Raw genomic sequence first — 19,978 nt, 5'->3', positions numbered from 1 at the left:
CAAAGCAGACTAGAGTTCAGATCACTCTCCCAGAACTGTGCTGGCTCCTCAGGGCTCACAAGAGTAAACACCTGTTGGTGTCACAACAAGTGTGACAGCCATAAGGAGGCTGTGATCCCTAAGCCTTTTAGCACCATCAACCCTTAACCAGGGGGCGGGGCTACTTCAGGGACACCAGGGCTTTAAAAACCCCGCTTCTAAGTGACCAAAGGAGCTAGAGACCAGGAGCGGCTAACAGGGGAGTTTTGCGAGGGAGTTTTTTACAGGGACTAGAACTCAACTTTCTTTAAACTTAAAAGCCAAAAACACCCCCTTGATATAAACAAAACAACAACAGAGGAACCAGCTGCAGGAGTAAAAAGAGAATGCAGGCAGAAGTTCAGCAACAGAGTGGGGGCTACCCAGTTTATTGCACCCAATGCACCATGTATGATTACCTGCCCTATGGGCAGGTGGCATGTGTGTGCATTCGGTGCAAGGAGCTCCTGGCCCTCAGAGACCATGTACGGGCTTTGGAGACCAGAGTGGCTGAACAGGAGGAGCTGAGGGAGACAGAGAGGTACATAGATGAGACTTTCCTGGACACAGTAGAATGGTCCCACCCCCGGTCTGACAGCCTCTGTGCTGTTGAGGAGGATGAAAGTCCCAGGGAAGGAGAGCATCTAACTAGAGCAGAGGGAAACAATCCCATAGTTGGGACCCTCCTTCCAGATGATGTTGTGGTATCCTCTCGCACTGAGGATCTCTCTCCGGGGGAGGGAACTCCAGCTATTAGAAAGAGACAGGTAGTAATGGGCGATTCGATCATTAGAAACATAGACAGCTGGGTTTGCGATGACCGGGAGAACCGCATGGTGACTTGCCTGCCTGGTGCGAAGGTTGCGGATCTCTCAAGACATTTAGATAGACTTATGTGTAGTGCTGGGGAGCAGCTGGTGGTCATGGTACATGTAGGTACCAATGACATAGGGAAGGATAGGAGAGAGGTCCTGGAGGCCAAATTTCAACTGCTAGGTAAGAGACTGAAGTCCAGGACTTCCATGGTAGCATTTTCTGAGATGCTCCCAGTTCCACACGCAGGGCCAGTTAGTCAGGCAGAACTGCAGAGTCTCAATGTGTGGATGAGACAATGGTGTAGGGAGGAGGAGTTTAGATTTATTAGGAACTGAGGAAACTTTTGGGAAAGAGGGAGCCTATACAGGAAGGATGGGCTCCACCTAAACCAAAATGGAACCAGATTGCTGGCATTTAACATTAAAAAGGTCGTAGAGCAGTTTTAAACTAAGGGCTGGGGGAAAGCCGACAGGTGCGGAGTAGCACATAGTTCGGACATCCCTTAGGGGAAGATCTATTAATAGAGAATCTCTATGTCCTAGTAAGGACGAGAGGATAGAAAATGGTAAAATACAGGCAGGGTCTGATCAGAAACAGTCAAATAAAAAAGAGTCCCATTCAATTACATCGTGTAATGGCAGACAGCCAAAAGGAGACAAGTTTTTAAAGTGCTTATATACCAATGCTAGAAGTCTAAATAATAAAATGGGTGAACTAGAGTGCCTCATATTAAATGAGGATATTGATATAATAGGCATCACAGAAACTTGGTGGAATGAGGCTAATCAATGGGATACAGAAATAACAGGGTACAAAATATATCAGAAGGACAGGACAGGTCGTGCTGGTGAGGGAGTGGCATAATATGTGAAAGAAGGCATAGAATCAAATGTAGTAAAAATCGTAAATGAATCAAACTGTACCATAGAATCTCTATGGATAGAAATTCCATGCTCTAATAATAAGAATATAGCAGTAGGGATATATTACCAACTACCTGACTAGGATGGTGATAGTGACTGTGAAATGCTCAGGGAGATTAGAGAGGCTATTAAAATAAAAAACTCTATAATAATAATGGGGGATTTCAATTATCCCCAAATTTACTGGGTTCGTCACTTCAGGACGGGATGCAGAGATAAAGTTTCTTGACAGCTTAAATCACTGCTTCTGGGAGCAGCTGGTCCTGGAACCCACCAGAGGAGAGGCAATTCTTGATTTAGTCCTAAGTGGAGCACAGGATCTGGTCCAAGGGTGAATATAGATTTATTGCTTGGTAATAGTGACCATAATATAATTAAATTTAATATCCCTGTGGCAGAAAAAACACCACAGCGGCCCAACACTGTAGCATTTAATTTCAGAAAGGGGAACTACACAAAAATGAGGCAGATACTTAAACAGAAATTAAAGGGTACAGTGCCAGAAGTGAAATCTCTGCAAGCTGAGTGGAAACTTTTTAAAGACATCATAATAGAGGCTCAACTTAAATGTATATTCCAAATTAAAAAATGTAGTAAGAGAACCAAAAAAGAGCCACCGTGGCTAAACTACAAAGTAAAAGAAGCAGTGAGAGGCAAAAAGGCATCTTTTCAAAAGTGGAAGTTAAATCCTAGTGAAGAAAATAGAAAGGAGCATAAACACTGGCAAATGAACTGTAAAAATACAATTAGGAAGGCCAAAAAAGAATTTGAGGAACAGTTAGCCAAACACTCAAAAAGTAATAGCAAATTTTTTTTTAAGTACATCAGAAGCAAGAAGCCTGCTAAACAACCAGTGGGCCCACTGGACGGTCGAGGTGCTAAAGGAGCATTCAAGGATGATAAGGCCATTGCGGAGAAACTAAATGAATTCTTCGTATCAGTCTTCATGGCTGAGGATGTGAAGGAGATTCCCAAACCTGAGCCATTCTTTTTAGGTGACAGATATGAGGAACTGTCCCAAGTTGAGGTATCATTAGAGGAGGTTTTGGAACAAATTGATAAATTAAATAGCAATAAGTCACCAGGACCAGACGGAACTCAAATGTGAAATTGCAGAAATACTAACTGTAGTCTGTAACCTATCATTTAAACCAGCTTTTGTACCAGATGACTGGAAGATAGCTAATGTGATGCCAATTTTAAAAAAGGATTCCAGAGGTGATCCCGGCAATTACAGGCCTGTAAGCCTGACTTCAGTACTGGGCAAATTGGTTGAAACTAATAAAGAGCAGAATTGTCAGACATATAGATTAACATAATTTGTTGAGGAAGAGTCAACATGGTTTTAGTAAAGGGAAATCATGCCTCACCAATCTACTAAAATTCTTTGAGAGAGTCAACAAGCATGTGGACCAAGGGGATCCAGCAGACATAGTGCACTTAGATTTTCAGAAAGCCTTTGACAAGGTTCCTCACCAAAGGCTCTTACGCAAAGTAAGCTGCCATGGGATAAGAGGGAAGGTGCTCTCATGGATTGGCAACTGGTTAAAAGACAGGAAACAAAGGATAGGAATAAATGGTCAGTTTTCAGAATGGAGAGAGGTAAATAGTGATGTCATAGAATGTCAGGGTTGGAAGGCCCCCTCAAGGATTGAACTCATAACCCTGGGTTTAGCAGGCCAGTGCTCAAACCACTGAGCTATCCTTCCCTCCCCCGCCCAGGGATCTGTTCTGGGACCAGTCCTATTCAACATGTTCATAAATGAGCTAGAAAAAGGGGTAAACAGTGAGGTGGCAAAATTTGCAGATGATACAAAATTACTTAAGATAGTTAAGACCCAGGCAGACTGCGAAGAGCTACAAAAGTATCTCTCAAAACTGGGTGACTGGGCAACAAAATGGCAGATGAAATTTAATGTTGATAAATGAAACTTGAGACAATTACTCCTTGTTCTGTCATCTGCTACCACTGAGAACAGTCTAGATCCATCCTCTTTGGAACCCCCTTTCAGGTAGTTGAAAGCAACTATCAAATCCCCCCTCATTCATCTCTTCTACAGACTAAACAAGCCCAGTTCCCTCAACCTCTCCTCATAAGTCATGTGCTCCAGCCCCCTAATCATTTTTGTTGCCCTCCACTGGACTCTTTCCAATTTTTCCACATCCTTCTTGTAGTGTGGGGCCCAAAACTGGACACAGTACTCCAGATGAGGCCTCATCAATGTCGATTCGAGGGGAATGATCACGTCCCTCGATCTGCTGGCAATGCCCCTACTTATACAGCCCAAAATGCTGTTAGCCTTCTTGGCAACAAAGTAAAGAACAGAATTGTCAGACACATAGATTAACATAATTTGTTGGGGAAGAGTCAACATGGTTTTTGTAAAGGGAAATCATGCTTCTCCAGTCTTCTAGAATTCCTTGAGGGGGTCAATAAACGTGTGTATAAGGGGAATCTAGTGGATATAGTGTACTTCGATTTTCAGAAAGCCTTTGACAAGGTCCCTCACCAAAGGCTCTTAAGCAAAATAAGCTGTCATGGGATAAGAGGGAAGGTGCTCTCATGGATTGGTAACTGGTTAAAAGACAGGAAACAAAGGGTAGGAATAAATGGTCAATTTTCAGAATGGAGAGAGGTAAATAGTGATGTCCTCTAGGGGTCTGTATTGGGACCAGTCTTATTCAACATATTCATAACTGATCTGGAAAAGCGGGTAAGCAGTGAAGTGGCAAAATTTGCAGATGATACAAAACTACTAAAGATAGTTAATTCCCAAGCAGACTGCGAAGAGTTATAAAAGTATCTCACAAAACTGGGTGACTGGGCAACAAAATGGCAGATGAAATTTAATGCTGATAAATGCAAAGTAAAGCACAGTGGAAAACATAATCCGGACTTTACATATAAAATGATGGGGTCTAAATTAGCTGTTACCACTCAAGAAAAAGATCTTGGAGTCACTGTGGATAGTTCTCTGAAAATATCCACTCAATGTGCAGCGGCAGTCAAAAAAGCTAACAGAATGCTGAAAATAATAAAGAAAGGGATAGATAATAGGACAGAAAAATATCATATTGCCTCTATATAAATCCATGGCATGTCCACATCTTGAATACTGTGTGCAGATGTGGTCACCCCATCTCAAAAAAGATATATTGGAATTGGAAAAGGTTCAGAAAAGGGCAACAAAAATGTTTAGGGGTATGGAATGACTTCCGTCTGAGGAGAGATTAATAAGACTTGGACTTTTCAGCTTGGAAAAGAGACGGCTAAGGGGAGATATGATTGAGGTCTATAAAATCATGACTAGTGTAGAGAAAGTAGATAAGGAAGTGTTGTTTACTACTTCTCATAACACAAGAACTAGGGGTCACCAAATGAAATTAATAGGCAGCAGGTTTAAAATAAATAAAAGGGAAGTATTTCTTCACACAAAGCAGAGTCAACCTGTGGAACTCCTTGCCAGAGGATGTTGTGAAGGCCAAGACCATAACAGGGTTCAAAAAAGAACTAGATAAATTCATGGAGGATAGGTCCTTCAATGGCTATTAGCCAGGATGGGCAGGAATAGTGTCCCTAGCCCAGAGATGGGCAAACTACGGCCCGCGGGACCCTCCTGCCCAGCTCCTGAGCTCCTGGCCCGGGAGGCTAGCCCCCTCCCCCGCAGCCTCAGCTCACTGCACCACCAGCGCAATGCTGTGAGTTCTTGCTGGGCAGTGCAGCTGCAGAGCTGCGGCCTGACCCGGTGCTCTGTGCTGCGCGTTGGCATGGCTGGCTCCAGCCGGGCAGCACAGCTGCCTGTCCTGGTGCTCTGGGTGGCGTGGCTGTAGCACCGCCAGCCACCAGTGCTCCAGGCAGCGCAGTAAGGGGCAGGGAGCGGGGGGTTGGATAGATGGCAGGGAAGTTTGGGGTGTTGGTCAGAGGGCAGGGGTGTGGATAGGGGTCAGGGTGGTCAGAGGGCGGGGAACGGGGGGTTGAATGGGAGCAGGGGTCTTGGGGGTCAGTCAGGAAGGAGGGGGGGTTGGATGGGGCGGTGGGGGGCAGTCAGGGGACAGGGAGTGGGAGGGTGGGTGGATGAGGCAGAGATCCCAGGGGGGGCCATCAGGGGGTGAGAAGTAGCGGGGGTCGGATGGGGGTGGGGACTGCACCACGCCTGGCTGTTTGGGGAAGCACAGCCTCCCCTAACGGGCCCTCCATACAGTTTCGAAATCCTAATGTGGACCTCAGGCCAAAAAGTTTTCCTGCCCCTGCCCTAGCCTCTGTTTGCCAGAAGCTGGGAATGTGCGACAGGGGATGGATCACTTGAGGATTACCTGTTCTGTTCATTCCCTCTGGGACACCTGGCACTGGCCACTGTCGGAAGACAGGATACTGGGCTAGATGGACCTTTGGTCTGACCCAGTATGTCTGTTCTTATGTTATGTTGTTATCATTAACTCCAAATACGACTAATGTATAGCACTTTATAAATATTAACTAGTCTATTAAATATTCTTCTCACCCCCACAATAGAGATGTTATCCCCCATAAGAGATGGAGACACCAAGGCACAGACAGATAAAGTGACTTGCCCAAGGATACCACAGAAAATTTGTTGCAAAGCCAGGAATAGAACACAGGTGCTTTAACTCTGGGGGAAAAGGCTACTTACCATTACATGTAGCTCTACCTCTGCACAGTCACACTCACGGGATTCAAGGCAACTGCACTGCAATGATCCAGAACCTAATGCCCCGTTGGGGGTTGCACAAGCATCACTTTGAGGCACCAAATGTTCAGAGGTTATATAGAGGTTGGTGCTAGCCCTAAGCACCTCAGGTCCTCTCTCCTCAGCTCCAGTCTAAGCACATGTAGGGAACTCCAAGAAGGAGGGGAGTGTGAACATGAGGAAGCATCCCTTGAAGAACTACATTTATTGGCAAACAACCTCTTCTTCTGCAGGGACTCTGCTATGTGGAGCCCCCACTCCATAATGGTAATGGGAAAGAGACACTCCTGCCTTCAGTGGGCCCTGATTAATTAAAGGGAAAGCTGAAAAAGGAGATCACCCCATCAGCCCCACAGAAAAACTAACCCTGACTTGCTGTGCCAGCCCACCTCCCATTGGAGGATGGGAATGGTGCTCCAGAGCAGGAGCTTAGCCCTGCCCATGTGGGGACAGGCCATCTAGTTGGTGGTGGGCCAACTGACTGGCACAGGGGCGGTGCTGGAAGAAGTTTGTACAAGTTTGAGCAAAGAGCACATATGGAGGGAGCAGGGCCAAATGAAGCCTGAACCCGAGCTAGGAGATGGCCCAGGGAGCAGGAGAGGTTTTCAGCCTGGCTGTGGTTGTACGAGTAGCTCAGACCTGTGAAGAAAACCCTGCTAGCACAGCAGTCACAGAAACAGGCAGCTGGAGACACAGCAAGGATGAGCATTCACCACCCTGAGCTTACACTGCACCCAAGCATCAGCTACTGCAAACGGCGGGGTGGGGGGAGAGTTGGGTGGTTAAGTGAAGAATACTCAGTTATGTAAGCACTGGGGATTCTGCAATGCTTTACTGTTAGAGTTAGGTGTTTCTTCTCCAAGGGCCACTTAATGGTCACTTTCATTAGTTGTGGTTATGCATCCACATAAAGTCATTGCTATTGTGTCTGAGAACAGGGTAAATCTTTGCCTCCTCAAGGACATGGCTTAAACTGAGCCGGTACTCATGGGCACAGCACATTGGCACAGGCTGCAGCCCATAGATACAGGCACTTGCTAAGTAAGACGCAGGTATAAGTTAAGGCAGTAAAGCATAGAGCCTACAAGCCTCAAGGCCGTTAGTACAATAGCTTAGCTAAGCTAATCAAGGCATACGGCCCAAAAAGCATAAGCAGCTAACCAGGATAATCCTAGATCATAAGATAGCACAAGATGAAATGCTGTAATAAACAAGTATGACTGAAGTGCAGACAGGTAACCACAAGATGCCAGTTAATATCAGATTTAGATATGCTACGTTTGGAGCAGCAGCAGCAGCAGTCAGACTACAAGAATGCCATGGTAACTAATTGACATACATGCTAATAAGCTTGAGGTAAAAGGACTAGTAACCTACGGGAGAAGGACACCCCAACATTAGTAAGGGAAGGAAATACAAATAAGAAAAAGGGGCTGAAACCTCTACTGAATATGCATAGTGGGAGTCAGCATAACACAATACAAAAGTTGTATCCCAGCCTGCATGCCCTGGGAGGTGGCAGAATGACAACCCCAGGTGGTGGTGGTGATGATGGTGGGGGTGATGACAGGCTTTTTCTGCAAGAGATGGTGAGAGTATATGGATGCTCAGACATGAGACATTCTGACCATCTTATATTATTTATCTACTTTGCTGGGCTGGAGTGTTTGTGATTTTGCCAACTGCACTAAAAAAACATTACAGGGACAGAACGTCATTCCTAAACATAACTATCTCCTTCGTGCATACCGGGGGCCTCGTAATAACTGTAGTATTTCTGCGACTGGTCACAAACAGAACCCTGCCAAACCACAGAATGCAAATTAACACATGATCAGGCAACACTGCCTCATGCTATCGTCTTGCTCTCCAAAGTCTAGGCACCCATTAAAAAAGCATAAAGGACAGTTTGCAAGCAGTTTTTCAACCAATTTAAATCGGTAGAAAAACTGATTTCATTCAAATCAGTCACTGCACCACCTGAAACCTTGGAAGTGTGGAAACTTCAGAAGACTGCTGAGATTGAAAGTTTATGCATCTTTGGAGCTAGAATACAATGTTCAGCTCTGATGGGGAAGTTACTAAGCTTCCTCCAGGAATTAAAATTGGTGGGGGGGGGGGAGGAAGGAAGGCGGAAGATTGGTATTTACTGCAGAACCCAGGACAATTCCAAAGAAGTACTATCCCCCTTGGGGGGAACTGAACATACTGGTTCAGACTGGGTTCAATAGGCCAAGGAGGCAAAGAAAGGGCATAGAGGAACAGCCTGAACTGCCTCAGGGTATGTCTACACTACGAAATTAGTTCGAATTTATAGAAGCAGGTTTTATTGAAATCGGTTGTATACAGCCGATTGTGTATGTCCACACAATAAAATGCTCTAGGTGCTCTAGTCGGCAGACCGCGTCCACAGTACGAGGCTAGCGTCGACTTCCGGAGCATTGCACTATGGGTAGCTATCCCACAGCTATCCCACAGTTCCCGCAGTCTCCGCCGCCCCTTGGAATTCTGGGTTGAGATCCCAATGCCCGGATGATGCAAAACAGTGTCGCGGGCGGTTCTGGGTACATGTCGTCAGGCCCCTCCCTCCCCCGTCACAGCAACGGCAGACAATAGATTCGCGCCTTTTTATCTGGGTTACCTGGGTTACCTGTGCAGACAACATGGAGCCCGCTCAGCACAGCTGAGCTCACCGTCACCATATGTCCTCTTGGTGCCGGCAGACGTGGGACTGCATTGCTACACAGCAGCAGCTGCTAACTGCCTTTTGGCGGTAGACGGTGCAGTAGACTGGTAGCCTTCATCGGCGATCTGGGTGCTGGCAGCCGTGGGGCTTGCCTTTTGGCAGTAAATGGTGTATTATGACTGTTAGCCGGCCTATTACAAGTCGGGTCATCGCACATTAGCAGAGTCTTCCCTGAGCAGCAGCTCGTGCAATAGGCCTGAAGACCATCGTCATACACCGCCCCGTATTTGCTGCCAAGCACCCAGAAAGATGCCGAGGGCTATCAGTCACGCTGCACCGTCGTCTTAAGATGTAAAAAAATAGATTTTCTCTGTATTCATTTGCTTCCCCCTCCCTCGGTCAAATCAACGGCCTGCTAAACCCAGGGTTTTCAGTTTAATCTTTGGGGGGGACCAGTCTGTGACAGTTGTTTGTGTCTCTCCCTGATGCACAGCCACCGTTCTTTATTTTAATTCCCTGTGCCTGTACGCCATGTCGTCACTCGGCCCCCCTCCCTCCTTCCCCTAGGCCGTCAGATACTACGTTTGCGCCACAGCTCGAGCCGAGAAGCGGTTCGCGCCTTTTCTTTGAATTCTGGGTTGAGATCCCAATGCCTGGATGATGCAAAACAGTGTCGCGGGCGGTTCTGGGTACATGTCGTCAGGCCCCTCCCCCCTCGTCACAGCAACGGCAGACAATAGATTCGCGCCTTTTTACCTGGGTTACCTGTGCAGACAACATACCACGGCAAGCATGGAGCCCGCTCAGCTCAGCTGAGCTCACCGTCACCATATGTCCTCTGGGTGCCGGCAGACGTGGGACTGCATTGCTACACAGCAGCAGCTGCTAACTGCCTTTTGGCGGTAGACGGTGTAGCATGAGTGATAGTCGTGGGGCTGGCAGCCGTAGGGCTGCATTGCACCAGCCCCTTGCAGGCGATGGTATATTATGACTGGTACCCGTCGTCGTCATACTGGTATGGCTGTCAATCATGGCCACCTGGGCAGACATGCTACTGTTTTGATGATGACGGTTAACAGTCATAATATACTATTTTCTGCCAATTGCCCAATATTGTCTGCTAAGCACCCAGAAGAGGCCGAGGGCGATGCTGGGTGCTGGCGGACGTGGGGCTGGCAGACGTGGGGCTGCATTGCTACACAGCAGCAGCCCCTTGCCTTTTGGCAGATGATGGTATATTATGATTGGTACCCATCATCATCATACTGGTATGGCTGTCACTCATGCTGCAGCGTCGGCTGCCACCTTAAGATGTAAAAAATAGATTTGTTCTGTGTTCATTTGCTTCCCCTTCCTCCGTGAAATCAACGGCCTGCTAAGCCCAGGGTTTCCAGTTTAATCTTTGGGGGGGCCATTCTGTGTGACAGTTGTTTGTGTTTCTCCCTGTTCCTGTACCTGTACGCCATGTCGTCACTCGGCCCTCCCTCCCTCCCTCCCTCCCTCCCGCCCTCCTTCTCCTGGTCCATCAGATACTACTTTCGCGCCTTTTTTCTGACCAGGCGCCATAGCTAGCACTGGGATCATGGAGCCCGCTCAGATCACCGCGGCAATTATGAGCACTATGAACACCACGCGCATTGTCCTGGAGTATATGCAGAGCCAGAACATGCCAAGGCGAAACCCGGACCAGGCGAGGAGGCGATTGCAGCACGGCGACGAGAGTGATGAGGAAATTGACATGGCCATAGACCTCTCACAAGGCACAGGCCCCAGCAATGTGGAAATCATGGTGTCACTGGGGCAGGTTGATACCGTGGAACGCCGATTCTGGGCCCGGGAAACAAGCACAGACTGGTGGGACCGCATCGTGCTGCAGGTATGGGACGATTCCCAGTGGCTGCGAAACTTTCGCATGCGTAAGGGCACTTTCATGGAACTTTGTGACTTGCTTTCCCCTGCCCTGAAACGCCAGGATACCAAGATGAGAGCAGCCCTCACAGTTGAGAAGCGAGTGGCGATAGCCCTGTGGAAGCTTGCAACGCCAGACAGCTACCGGTCAGTCGGGAATCAATTTGGAGTGGGCAAATCTACTGTGGGGGCTGCTGTGATCCAATTTGCCAGGGCAATGAAAGACCTGGTGATAGCAAGGGTAGTGACTCTGGGCAACGTGCAGTCAATAGTGGATGGTTTTGCTGAAATGGGATTCCCAAACTGTGGCGGGGCCATAGACGGAACCCATATCCCTATCTTGTCACCAGAGCACCAAGCCACCGACTACGTAAACCACAAGGGGTACTTTTCAATGCTGCTGCAAGCCCTGGTGGATCACAAGGGACGTTTCACCAACATCAACGTGGGATGGCCGGGAAAGGTACATGATGCTCGCGTCTTCAGGAACTCTGCTCTGTTTCGAAAGCTGGAGGAAGGGACTTTCTTCCCGGACCAGAAAGTGACCATTGGGGATGTTGAAATGCCTATCGTGATCCTTGGGGACCCAGCCTACCCCTTAATGCCATGGCTCATGAAGCCGTACACAGGCAGCCTGGACAGGAGTCAGGACCTGTTCAACTACAGGCTGAGCAAGTGCCGAATGGTGGTGGAATGTGCATTTGGACGTTTAAAAGCGCGCTGGCGCAGCTTACTGACTCGCTCAGACCTCAGCGAAAAGAATATCCCCATTGTTATTGCTGCTTGCTGTGCGCTCCACAATATCTGTGAGAGTAAGGGGGAGACCTTTATGGCGGGGTGGGAGGTTGAGGCAACTCGCCTGGCCGCTGATTACGCGCAGCCAGACACCAGGGCGGTTAGAGGAGCACAGCAGGGCGCGGTGCGCATCAGAGAAGCTTTGAAAACGAGTTTTGTGACTGGCCAGGCTACTGTGTGAAACTTCTGTTTGTTTCTCCTTGATGAACCCTCCAACCCCCCCCCCCCCCGACCCGGTTCACTCTACTTCCCTGTAAACCAACCAACCACCCCACCCCACCCTCCCCTCCCCCTTGCAGAGGCAATAAAGTCATTGTTTTTTCACATTCATGCATTCTTTATTAGTTCCTTACAGAGGTAGGGGGATAATTGCCAAGGTAGCTGGGATGGGTGGGGGAGGAGGGATGGAAAAGGACACACTGCATTTTAAAACTTTAACTCTTATTGAAGCCCAGCCTTCTGATGCTTGGGCGATCATCTGGGGTGGAGTGACTGGGTGGACGGAGGCCCCCCCACCGTGTTCTTGGGCGTCTGGGTGAGGAGGCTATGGAACTTGGGGAGGAGGGCTGTTGGTTACACAGGGGCTGTAGCGGCGGTCTCTGCTCCTGCTGCCTTTCCTGCAACTCAACCATACGCTCGAGCATATCAGTTTGATGCTCCAGCAGACGGAGCATTGCCTCTTGCCGTCTGTCTGCAAGCTGACGCCACCTATCGTCTTCAGCCCGCCACCTCTCCTCTCGTTCATGTTGGGCTTTTCTCATCTCCGACATTGACTGCCTCCACGCATTCTGCTGTGCTCTATCAGCCTGGGCGGACATCTGCAGCTCCGTGAACATCTCGTCCCTCGTCTTACGTTTTCTCTTTCTAATGTTCACAAGCCTCTGCGAAGGAGAAACATTTGCAGCTGGTGGAGGAGAAGGGAGAGGTGGTTAAAAAAGACACATTTTAGGGAACAATGGGTACAGTCTTTCATTACAAGGTCGCATATTTCGGCTTGCAGGCAGCCATCGTAGGCCACAGTGTTTTGGCTTTTTTAACCTTCTTAACATGCGGGAAAGATTGCAAACAGCAGCGCATTTCCCATATCAAGGATGAATTGGGTTGTCCATTTAAAATGGGGTTTCAATGTAAAAGGAGGGGGCTGCGGTTTCCCGGTTAACATGCGGCACAAACACAAGTAAACCACCCCCCCACACACGATTCTCTGGGATGATCACTTCACCCCTCCCCCCCACCGCGTGGTTAACAGCGGGGAACATTTCTGGTCAGAATAGCAGGAACGGGCGCCTCTGAATGTCCCCCTTAATAAAATCACCCCATTTCAACCAGGAGAGCTTTCTGGAGATGTCCCTGGAGGATTTCCGCTCCATCCCCATACACGTTAACAGACTTTTCCAGTAGATGTACTGGCCGCGATTGCCAGGGCAAATTAATCATTAAACACGCTTGCTTTTTTTTTGTAATGTTTACAAATAGTTACAAAGTTACACTCACCAGAGGTCTCCTGTGTGCCCTGAGGGTCTTGGGTGAGTTCGGGGGTTACTGGTTCCAGGTCCAGGGTCACAAACATATCCTGGCTGTTGGGGAAACCGGTTTCTCCGCTTCCTTGCTGCTGTGAGCTACCTACAGTACCTCCATCGTCATCTTCCTCGTTCCCCGAACCGTCTTCCCTGTGTGTTTCTCCAGTGAGAGAGTCATAGCACACGGTTGGGGTAGTGGTGGCTGCACCCCCTAGGATCGCATGCAGCTCCGCGTAGTAGCGGCAAGTTTGCGGCTCTGCCCCGGACCTTCCGTTTGCTTCTCTGGCTTTGTGGTAGGCTTGCCGTAGCTCCTTAATTTTCACGCGGCACTGCTGTGTGTCCCTGTTATGGCCTCGGTCCTTCATGGCCTTGGAGATCTTTTCTAATACTTTTCCATTTCTTTTACTGCTACGGAGTTCAGCTATCACTGCTTCATCTCCCCATATGGCGAGCAGATCTCGTACCTCCCGTTCGGTCCATGCTGGAGCTCTTTTGCGATCCTGGGAGGACTCCATGACGGTTACCTGTGCTGATGAGCTCTGCGTGGTCACCTGTGCTCTCCACGCTGGGCAAACAGGAAATGAAATTCAAACCTTCGCGGGTCTTTTCCTGTCTACCTGGTCAGTGCATCTGAGTTGAGAGCGCTGTCCAGAGCGGTCACAATGAAGCACTGTGGGATAGCTCCCGGAGGCCAATAACATCGAATTCCGTCCACACTACCCCAATTCCGACCCGCAAAGGCCGGTTTTATCGCTAATCCCCTCGTCGGAGGTGGTGTAAAGAAACCGGTTTAAAGGGCCCTTTAAGTCGAAAGAAAGGGCCTCGTTGTGTGGACGTGTCCAGGCTTAATTCGGTTTAACGCTGCTAAAGTCGACCTAAACCCGTAGTGTAGACCAGGCCTCAGAGTCCCTCAATCTGATCCAAAAAGTGACATGAGATTGTAACCAAGAGGGCAAAACCCCACTAGAAGGATTGGAAGGACTGGAACTGCCCAGGTCTCAATGTGGAAGATGGGTCACACCCGATGCACTTAGCATGTGTGAAGATTTGTTGTTTTAGGATACGTTTTCTATGTATTGCTTCTTTCCTAAATAAATGTACTGTGGTGTGTGAAATCTGTCTGGTCAGTGGTAAAGAGGACCACTGCGTCATTCAGTGCATGGGACGAATGCTGCTGAAATAATGAGCAGCTATTCAACACTTTGTTTTAATGTATGGCCAAACACTGCTCTGAAGATGAACTAGTCATTTCCTCATGGGGTTTTCTATGGTGCTCACTACAGTATCCAAGTGCTTCACAAATATTAATACACCCCTATGAAAGGAAGGAGTATTATCCCCATTGTACAGATGGGGAACTGAGGCATTAAGGAAACACAGATAAGGAAATTCATGAATTCATTAATGTAAAATGTATCCACTAATTCAGAGGTGGGCAAACTATGGCCCGCGGGCCACATCCATTCCACGGGACCCTCCTGCCTAGCCCCTGAGCTCCTGGCCCAGGAGGCTAGCCCCTGGCCACTTCCCTGCTGTTCCCCCTCCCCCACAGCCTCAGCTCACTGCGCCGCCAGCGCAATGCTCTGGGCGGTGGGGCTGCGAGCTCCTGGGGCAGTGCAGTTGCAGAGCCCAGCCTGATCCGGTGCTCTGTGCTGCGCGGTGGCGTGGCTTGCTCCAGCCGGGCGGCGCGGCTGTAGTGCCGCCAACCACCAGTGCTCTAGGCAGTGCAGTAAGGGGACGGGCGGATAGAGGACAGGGGAGTTCGGGGTGTGGGGGTGTGGATAGGGGTCAGGGCGGTCAGAGCGTGGAGAACAGGGGGGTTGAATGGGGGTAGGTGTCCCGGGGGGGCAGTCAGGAAGAAGGGGGGTTGGATGGGGCGATGGGGGGGGCAGTCAGGTGCAGGAGTTCTGGGGGTCGTCAGGGGACAGGGAGAAGGGGCGGTTGGATAGGGCAGGGATCCTGGGGGGGCAGTCAGAAATGAGAGGAGGAGTTAGATGGGGCGGTGGGGGCAGTCAGGGGCGGGGGTTCCGGGGGCGGTTAGGGGACAGAGAATGTGTGTGTGTGTGTGTGTGTGTGTGTGTGTGTATGGGGCAGGGGTCCTGGGGCGGGGGGCTCAGGGAACGGGGGAGTTGGATGGGGCAGGAGTCTCAGGGGGCAAGAAGCGGGGGGGGGGGAATGGATAGGGGTGGGGGCCGGGCCACGCCTGGCTGTTTGGGGAGGCACAGCCTCCCCTAACCAGCCCTCCAAACTATTTCAGAAACCTGATGCGGCCTTCAGGCCAAAAAGTTTGCCCGCCCCTGCACTAACTTCAGGTGCCCTATTTGAAACACCTAGGACTAGTTTTTCAGAGAACTTAGCACATACAGACTAACACGGCTGCTACTCTGAAACCTGTCATTATGCAAGGCACTGTATTTAGCCGTATGGAGTGGAAATCCATCAACCTCATGAAAAAACTCATATAGATACAGACTTATGCATCTGAAGAAGTGGGCTGTAGTCCACGAAAGCTTATGCTCTAATAAATTTGTTAGTCTCTAAGGTGCCACAAGTACTCCTGTTCTTCTTTTAGCACATACAGCACTTCGTATGTTCAAAGCTCCTAATGAACTCAGCTGCAGATGTTCTAAGAACTCACACTTGCACATCAGACCCTGAACTTGTGGGTGCCTCACTTTCTGGCTGCCCAAATTAGTGACCACGTGGGGAAAGTTTGGTTTAAGTGACCTGACTGATATTACACAGGAACTCTGGGGCAGAGGCAGGTATAGAATCCAATTCTCCAGGGCAGCATTCAACTGCCTTAACCCTGAGATCATCCTTTCTCTTTCTGCAACCCGCTGTCTCATTCACTACACATGTTCCAACTCCTGCAACAAATGCAGGAGGCCTCATACAGACAGCAACATCCTTCACTGCACAGCCCTGATTCACACACAAGGCAGATCAATCCCATGCACTGAATGAGGCATGGTCCTGCGGGGAAAAAATAGTATGTGATCATGTGTTTATAGACTGTGCCATATTGGATACACACAAGGGGGCCAAATTAAGGCTGCATGACATTTCTTACCTTGAGTGCTTGCCTTTGCAACCTTATTAATGTGCTTTTACCACAGGTTTGTCTAATTTCTTTGGTTTTTAAAAGAGAAACTGAAAAAACAAAATTCCATTATGTGGCATCATACTGACACCCACGTGGCTCATGAGCAGTTGAGTTAATTTTGATGAAATAAGTGGGCCTAGATCACCACACAAATCTTTGCCACTTGAACTAATGGAGCAAGTGATTGCAGTAGTACATTCATTGACCCTGTGTGGCAAAAAAATGGTCACTGGAAAGGGTGTTTTTACAGAAAGGAGCTACAAGCAGCATTCTTAAGGGCTTGAAGAACTTTTGTCACAAGTCTGGTGAAGAGTAGGTTTAAGTCCCATGTTGGCATTTGGTCTCTGACCAGTGGATACAAATTGGGCACTCCCTTTAGGAATCTGGAGACCATCAAGTGACAAGAACGGAGACTCCCTCAACCAGACAGTGAAAAGCAGAAACTGCAGACAAGTGCACTCTAATGGACACTAAAAAGACCTTGTTCTAGAGATGCAGTAAATTAGCGGGAGTGCTGCATAAATTGCTGTTAACTGCCCATATGCCAATCCTTTTTCCACTTTAGTGAAATGCTTGAGAATGGCATGTTTCCTGGAGAGTCTACACTTCAGTAGAGCAGAACAATTCATCTCATAGCACAGGCAGCCAGATGAAGAGACTGAGGGTTGGGTTCTAATGTCCTGTGACCAGAGTTTTTGTGACACTGGGAGGTACAGAAGAAGATTACAGATCTACTCTGGGTACCAGAAATTTCTGGCACATGCTGGGGCTATCAGGATCACCCAGGCCCTGTCTGGTCCCAATTTCCTGAGCAGTCAAGGGACCAATGGAATCAGCAGGAATGTGTACTGGAGCTGTGTGTTCGACTCTCACAGAAAGGCGTCTGTCAAGGCCCTTTTGCTATCCCTCATCAAGAGCAATGCAGGGGACACAGAGTTGGTCTTGGTGGCAAAGAGTAAAGGGGAGGACCCCACTTGCTGAACAGGAGTTTGACCACACAGGCTGTTTGAGAGACCATTCATGCTTTTCCTATGTCCACCAGGAAATCCTATCTGCCAGATCATCCTCCTTTGCTAGATGCAATACCAGATATATGTTGTGCTATTGTAGTGACTCGGTGTGGCTCCCCTCCCTCCCAGCAGAGGGAGTACCCTTATAGACACCCAAGTGGGCGGAGCCTCCACCACCTGTTCCCGCCCCCCGGAAGTCAAAGGGCGGGACAGGAAGTATAAAAGCCGTCCGCCAGAGCTCAGTGGGGCCCCAGCCACCACAGGGAGCAAACGTACAGCGGGGAGCTCGTGGCCGGGAGACCTCCGAGGCCGTGACCCTAACTGGCCGGAGTTACCCCGAGCCCACTACAAGGAGGAACCACCGGAGCCCCTCCGCTCCCGTCATTGGGACGAGCCGGTGGAACTCCCCCACACCAACCCTGAAGGCGAGACGCCACCAGAGCCACTCCGGCCCTGCTGTTACCTGGAGGAGCCGCCTGAGCTCAATTGGCCGGATTTCCCTGAGGAGCTGCCGGACCTGCCACCAAGCCCCGGATGAGAGGAACCCATGCTGGTGGACTGGACTGGGCCCAGCACCACGGACGAGGTAGGCCCTGAGGGGGAACCTGGAAGTAGCCTGGGGGTAGCCGACCCCGGTCAGGCTGTAGACACATATGAGCCGATGTCAGTGTGTTTTGGTTCGGACACCCCACTGACTCGCAGTGGCAGTGGCCGCTGTTAGGGCCCCGGGTGGGGACGCAGTGGAGTGGGTGGGCCTGCGTCCCCCCCGCCACCCTGCTCACGGGTGGCTGGCTTCCCCCTCACCCAACGCTCAGGCATAGGGTCCTGGGCCTACCCTAGTCACTACATTGTTGCTCAGCCCCTGCACCAGAGGGCCTGAGCTTCCCCAAACTGTTATATTGTTGCTCAGCCCCTGCACCAGAGGGCCTGAGCTCCTTAACTGTTATATTGTGCGCAGCTCCTGTGCCAAAGGACCTGAGCCCGGACCCAGCGAATTGTACCTCTGTCCCACCGGTAGTGAGCTGGTGTGGCTCCCCTCCTGCCCGGGAGGGTTGAGCCTCGGCATGAACCTTCTACACGTGGTAACAGAAGTGGGGACTGCGAGTGTCCCCCCCCCCCCCCCCGTTTAGTAAGGAGTATGGACATGGAGCATTTGTTCCAGCTACTTGCGGAGAGTCAGGAGCGGCAGCAGGCAGCCCAATTGCAGCAGCAGCAGGCCGCTCAGCTCGAGCAGCAGCAGCAGCGTGATGCTGGCCACCTCCAGCAACAGCAGGAGCAGCATACGACCCAGCTTGCGCAACAGCAGCAGCTGGTGCAGCAATTGGGGAATCAGCTGCAGCAGCTGCTGGTTACGCTCCCTCGCCCCACTGTGGGGCCAGCGGGAGAGAATGGGGGGATGCCACGTTTAGATGCTCCCCTTCGGTTGACCAAGATGGGCCCGGACGATGACCCCGAGGCCTTCTTGGTCACCTTTGAGCGCGTGGCCCTCGTCGCCAGGTGGGCTTGAGACCAGTGGGCTACCCTCTTAGCCCCGTATCTGACCGGGGCAGCCCAGGTGGCCTACCGCGGACTGGCGACAGAGGAAGCCTGAGACTATGACCGAGTGAAAGCTGCGATATTAGACGCGCTGGACGTCAGCCCCGAGACCTTCAGACAACCGTTCCGGAACCAGACCTACCGCCCCCCCCGCCCCCCCAGGGCCAGACCACGGTTGGTGGCCCAGACCTTAAAGGAGGCCTGCCGGCGGTGGTTACAACCTGACACCCGGATAGTGGAGGAAGTGACCGAACAGGTCATCCTGGAACAGTTCATCCACACCCTGCCTTCTGGAGGGCGGGCCTGGGTGCTCCGCCACCGGCCGGTGACGCTGTCTGTGGCTGTGTCGCTGATGGAGGACTTCCTCGCCGCTGAAAATGCGGTGGGTCCCACCTTTCAGCGCCCCAATGCCGGGTCCGAACCGGCCCGCGGTGAGAGGAAGGAGAACATCCCGAGCGGGCCACGGCACCCAGTCCCCAAAACCAACCCCCATATGGAGCCCCGGGCCCGGCACATAGAGTCAGCCCCCCGGACGGGGCCAATGCCCCCTGGCCAGGGGCCCCCTAGGGCCTGGCGGAGCCCCCCCCCCCTCCCCCGGAGCCCGAGCCGAGTGGGCCCCCGGAGTAGGCGGCCTGAACTCGGTCCCTGTTTCGGCTGCGGGAAGATGGGACACCTCCAGCGGGACTGTCCCGACATGGACTGCAGTTACGGACAAGTGTGGGCGGGACACAATCGGGCCCGACCATCCGTGAACCCCAAGCTAACAATCCCCGTGGCCGTTGGCGGGCGGAAAACTCGGGCCTTGATCGACTCGGGCTGTGGCCAAACGCTGGTCCGTCGGGAGCTGGTACCTCAGACAGATACACGCCTGGGGGTGATCCATCTGCAGTGTATACATGGGGACGTCCGACTGTACCCGAGCGCCCGGGTTCCCCTAACGATCGCGGGTGT

At 50.7% G+C, this 19,978-nt stretch overlaps 1 protein-coding gene across 4 annotated transcripts in view; it reads right to left on the bottom strand.

Moving 5' to 3' along the window:
- ATF6 (activating transcription factor 6) overlaps nt 1-19,978 on the bottom strand; it is a 357,024-nt gene that overhangs the window by 301,655 nt on the left and 35,391 nt on the right. The gene's annotated exons all lie outside the window — the stretch shown is intronic.

The sequence above is a fragment of the Malaclemys terrapin genome, chromosome 8 (assembly GCF_027887155.1).
Source record: "Malaclemys terrapin pileata isolate rMalTer1 chromosome 8, rMalTer1.hap1, whole genome shotgun sequence".
NCBI classification, from domain to species: domain Eukaryota; kingdom Metazoa; phylum Chordata; order Testudines; family Emydidae; genus Malaclemys; species Malaclemys terrapin.
The sequence above is the reverse complement of the archived record's forward strand: the minus strand, read 5'-3'. Positions and strand labels throughout refer to the sequence as shown.